Here is a 6,000-nt window from a genome sequence, read left to right on the forward strand (position 1 = left end):
GCATCGAGGTCAGGGTACATGGAAGATATTGTCCAAAATACAACATGACAGTGCCCTGTGGAATGTCGCAAGTCCCTGTGAATAGCTCAATCCCGTCGATTCCAAACGTAAAATGTTTAGTTTTTGATGATTGGAGTGAAGTACCAACCATCAACAAGTGAAAGAAAACCAACACGATATTGATGTATGGTTTGTTTTGTATCTTTACCACGCTCTGTCAACTAATCAACATTTAAAAAACTTTCCCCACAGCTAGCTAACAGTCTTCATGTGCCTAATCCTGGCAGAAAAATAAGGCGTTAAACTCATTTATATTCCTAGTCGACTTTGGTAGTGCCGATGGTTGGTTTGGTTGGGCAGCTTGGTTTGTTGTCGAGTGGTTTGGTAAGACTGGAAAATGGCTTGATCTGGTTGGGGTTGGTCTGGTTGGCATGCTTGGTTTGGTTGGGATGCTTGGTTTGGGTGCCCTGGTATCGTTGGGGTTGTTGTGGCTGGGTGGCTTGGTTACGCTTATTGGCTTTGTTTGGGGTTGTTGTGTTGGGTGCCTTGGTTTGGTTTCGTGGCTTGGTGTCGTTGGTTTGGTTGAGGTATAGATAAAGGTAGGTTTGGATGAGGTTTTGATTTGGTTGGTGTCTTGGATTAGTAAGGTCCCTTAGTTTAGGTGGATTTGGTCTGGTTGGTGGCTTTGCTTGGATCCCTTGGTTTGGTTGCATGGCCGGGTTTTAATACCAATCCATACGCGTGATGGAAAGACGTTTTGTTACAGCCTGTACAAGTATGTTATTTGGTACACATTTTCTTAACAGTAAGGTTGCGTTCGATTGTTTCAAGTCAACAAACTAGCGGAAGACGACAGTGCACTTGTTGTTTGGTTAATACAACGTTTCTATTGAAATATAAACGTTTTCAAATTGATTAAAACTTCAACAAGTGGTTTGTTTATAGAAGAAAATTAGGCATTAGGCATCTTAAATTTGACTGTCGACTTTAAAATGGATGTTCTGAAAGTGTCGTCCTTGTGTGTAACAGGGGGAAAGTATCAAATGGCGAACACCTGAGGAACATAATATATCTATATAGATTATTTGCAGCCCTGGAGATGAAGAATTAAAGAACCAGAGAACTCTATTTCTGACAATTTTGAGGTGCCAACAACGTATCAAAATCTTTTTCATTTTGTACAATGACACTGTAAATGAAGCAATCTCCGCTAAACTGAAGAAGGTTTTGCTTGGGCTTAAATCTCACTTGCTGGGGCCCAGCCCCCACAGACCCGACCCTAACGACGGGGCTGATTCTTTGTTTTCATACGGCTTCTGGTTACGTTAATGCAATCAGTTGTGCGTCCAGTTAGCAAAATGTTACAAATGCGGGACAGATTGCTTTTCTTGTAATCATGCATCGTTTCTTAGTGTCACTTTAACAAAACTGTCCTTAGTTCTTTTAAACGAGTTATATCAATAACTAACAGAACGAAAGACTAAGGGTTTATGAAAGCTTGTAGCCGCGCATCATTCTGCATCATTCCTTTTAGTCCTTGTTTTGGGTGTTCATTATCTAACCCTGATTGTTGTCTCTTTCATCATAAACATTGGCCCCATGTGTTTCGTAGAATCGTCTCCAAAGACTCGTCACAACTCAATCAAATGACCATAAGAGCAGTAATTGGATTTCCATATTTGAGGATTAGTAAAATTATCATCATTGTTTCGTTTCTTGTCTAATTAACCTGCAGGAAAAATACAATAACTGTCCAATAACTGCCAATTACGGCCACGATAAAAGTCCTTACCATTTGAACAAGGGACATCATCGAACACTTGACTAGTTGCTGAGAGCCGGTCACAATTCAGACGAGGATACAATAAAAATTCAGCTATCAATTTGATTAGTGGTAAGAAACGCAAGATGTTTTAATATAATATAGTAATATGGATTCAGGTTGACATAACCTTGAACTGATCCAACGATCTCTAGCAGCTAACTTTCAATCTGTATTCGATTTGTCGTCGTTGATATTTTCTAGAAGTAACTCTGCGACAATCCATTTCAGAGACTTCACATAGTTGTATTGTATTGTTGGTATAAACAAAACTAAAAACAAATTTCGGGACTCTAGTGATATAGGTTGAAAGAGCTTGTATGAACAAGGTCTTTAATTGTTCTGGAGGGATACAACAAGGACAGCATTTACTACAAGTTTTTCCCTCAAAAACCCTTTTCATAGGTGACAATAAGCGAATTGACACTACAGCTCTGTTATACTTCCATTCATTACACACTGCAGGGCGTAATCCGTTTGTATTATCAGCCCTCATTAGTCCAATATGATGCAGAAAAGGAGGACTTACAACTACATTTCATTTCTGTAAAGCATCTTCAGGGATAATGAGATTGTTGATGATAGCTCTCTTCGATTGTGTTTGTCACCTTTGAACCTTTTGAGGGAATCTTGAAAAAGCAATAAAATATGAATATTTTAAAGTGACGATTAGTCTCTATTGTTCACAGAAAGAAACAACAACGAAAAGAAAACAAAGGAATTTCGCTGAAGATCGAAATTAAACAGCTTGCCATGCTAGTTTTTTTTCTCAAATATTATAACATTGTCTTTGTGATTCCGGGTTCGAATTTTTCGTGCCGGGCAATATCTCTACTCAATGCGATAATTGGCACCACTCCAACCATCAGTAAAGATTTTTCATACCCAGTTCTCCGTTGAAGTCTAATCTTTCCAATTTGGTGAAATGTGACAAGCAAAGGGAATACTATTGTAAATACAACGACGTGGTATGGCAGGGATATGCTCGTATTCGTCTTTTGTGTGAGGCGAGGTTTTGTCAACATTGGTTTATACGTTCGGCTTAGTTTGGAGTTACCAGTCAATACTAGAGTCTAGTTATAATAATGGAGTGGCGGGTCTTTAGGGAAGGGGATGGATTGGAAAGGGGTGGGAAGGGGGGGCGTGGGTTGAGGGAAGGGGTATGAGGCGAGGTCGTGTAAACATTGGTTTATACATTCGGCTTAGTTTGGAGTTACCAGTCAATACAAGAGGAGGTTCATTGGCGGTTGAGGGAAGGGGTATGAGGCGAGGTCGTGTAAACATTGATTTATACATTCGACTTTACATTGAATTTACCAGTCTGTACTAGGGCCTGGTTATGATCATGGAGTACCGGTTGGCAGAGGGAGAGGGAGGGGTGGGGTGTAGCTCAAAACTAGGAAATGGAACGGAAGGGGTATGGTTAAAAGAGGTTTGTTCAACATTGGTTTTTGTGCTGTGATATAAACAAATATTAAGCGCCATTGACTAAGTTTGAAGTAACCTGTCAAAATAACCGATAAATATGCAGATCTCAGGAGGTGTGGTCGAGTTGAGTCTTGTCGGCATGGCCTTGAAAAAGGGACCATACACTTGGTACAAATGTCAGAAAAGGGCTAAAGTCAGAGAGATAGCTATGGACAGTTAGAATAGGGCCAGATGTTTCGGTTTATTTAATGAGGTATTGAGAGTAGGATGTAAAAAAAACTCCATTTTGATTCATCACATCCAAAAATCACTTGATATTTTATTTAGATCAGTCATAAACCTCAACCACAACCCGACATGTAGACAATAATAGAAGCCGACGTGGTTATTTCCTTATACTGTTTTTATAGTTAGTAATTGACAGGTAACAAGAATCCGGAATGTCGGTTTCCCCTTTTTTTCTTAAAAATACGATACATGTAGTTTATTGCCCCTGAGTTAGACTATCAACCCTCTCAATGAGTCTAATGTTAAAATTACCCTGGTGGTAGAATAAATTATTTCCTTCTTTACAATTATAGTGGTCAACTATAATATCCTAAACTACTGAAAACAGTGACTCAAATAGATAAATGGGGACCCGTTGACTTAAAGGGGCAGGTAGGCCATTTTTTGACGACCAATCATAATCCTACTTTAGTCTCAGAAACTGGAATTTCTTAGCATAGCGAATCAGTAATAGTGTTTACAGTTCACCGTCGAAATTTGAGCCTTCAAATCCATGTGTGTCCAGAATTATCTGCGTTCGAATATTACAATGACGATACTCTGTGATATATAAAAAAGACTTATATAAAAATAGTGAGTAAAATTCCTAGTTTGAAGTATTTTTAAAAGCAATTATGTGATTTTCTTACGTTTCTAGTGCTATTTACAAATATTCAAGACAAATATCAATCACCCAAAATGGCACACATGTCCCTTTAAGTGGGGTTGGGGGCTCCCTGTGGGGTGGGGCCCTTGGGCTTTGTTGAACCAGTCCCTATGATAGTCGAAGCTCAGACATTGGGCTATAACCAGAGAGATTCATCTTTTTCTAGTTCATTTTCAAGTGTACGGTAATTTTATCGATATTTCCTAAAATTGTTGTCAACCTTTCATTGTCAGTGGCCAGTCTAAATATTCAAACCAGTCTTATAGACCTATCCTCTCACACCTTGTTTGTTTGCTTTATCACATGTTATTGTTAACATTCGTGACAACGTGCCAATCGTCAGTAAAACATCAGCATGTCATTGAGTTTTCATGGCTGACCAACATACTACAAGGCTAGTAAAACACGCTGGCGAACCATTGAGAAAAACATGTCCTAGTCCGAAACTTACCCATGCTAGCTGTAGACTATTTGATAGATGTCGGCTAGGATAATCAGAAAAACATATCCTTGTCCGAAACTAACTCATGCCAACAACCAACATAATACAAGGCTAGTAGAAACATGTTGTAGTCCGAAACGTGAAGACTTTCTACAGGGTTTTGATTGTGTTGATCTGCGGCCATATTCTCAAAAACATAACTTAAGATGATTCTAGTGTTGCAATCATCTGATTGGTCAATCACTGAGATTTATCTTAAAATTGGTTTTATTATCCAATCAGATTACAGTATTTCGTAAAACCTGGATTTTATCATATTTATTTTTTTGGAAATAAGAACCCAGGCTTTACAGGTCACTGTCTTCATGAGCCCACATGGTGCAGAATAGTAGGACGTAAAACTCCATTCTTTTTCATTTTAAAGGTCAACTGCACAATCAAACCCCTGGATTAAACGCTGAGACAAATTGTTTACAGTCTTTCTATCCAGGGTACTGATACGCTGTATTCGGTATGGTACAATCTAATCGCTACATGTACAAACTTCCGTAATAGAAGAAAGGTGGTTATTGCAGTCAAGGTATAAGACAAGGTATAAGTTCGTAATAGCTTTACAATATGAAAATGGTAGAGCGACAACTGCCAAAACTGTATATATCGCGCATATTTCGGACTATAAAATAAAGAACACCATAAATTAAACATATATTTTTTGAGAATAAACATAGAAATATAGGTCTCTTTCAATCAATGAAAAAAATTAGTGTTTGTCTGGTCAACTGGTGCTATTTAATCCTTATTCATTAATGTTATAGAGGACTTATTTGGTTGTTTGGCTGGTTGATTGGTAGGTCAGTTTCCAGTTATTCAGCAGACAAGGTAGTTGTTGGTAGATGACAAGTTAACGTCTACTTCCAGCTATCTGATATCACAGACTAGGTAGTTGTTGGTAGATGACAAGTTAACGTTCGCTTCCAGCTAACTGATATCACAGACTAGGTAGTTGATGGTTGATGACAAGTTAACGTCCGCTTCCAGCTAACTGATATCACAGACTAGGTAGTTGTTGGTAGATGACAAGTTAACGTCCGCTTCTAGCTCTCTGATATCACAGACTAGGTAGTTGTTGGTAGATAACAAGTTAACGTCCGCTTCAAGCTAACTGATATCACAGACTAGGTAGTTGTTGGTTGATGACAAGTTAACGTCCGCTTCAAGCTAACTGATATCACAGACTAGGTAGTTGTTGGTTGATGACAAGTTAACGTCCGCTTCAAGCTAACTGATATCACAGACTAGGTAGTTGTTGGTTGATGACAAGTTAACGTCCGCTTCAAGCTAACTGATATCACAGACTAGGTAGTTGTTGGTAGA

The sequence above is a fragment of the Lottia gigantea genome (assembly GCF_000327385.1).
Source record: "Lottia gigantea unplaced genomic scaffold LOTGIsca_22, whole genome shotgun sequence".
In the NCBI taxonomy this organism is placed as follows: domain Eukaryota; kingdom Metazoa; phylum Mollusca; class Gastropoda; family Lottiidae; genus Lottia; species Lottia gigantea.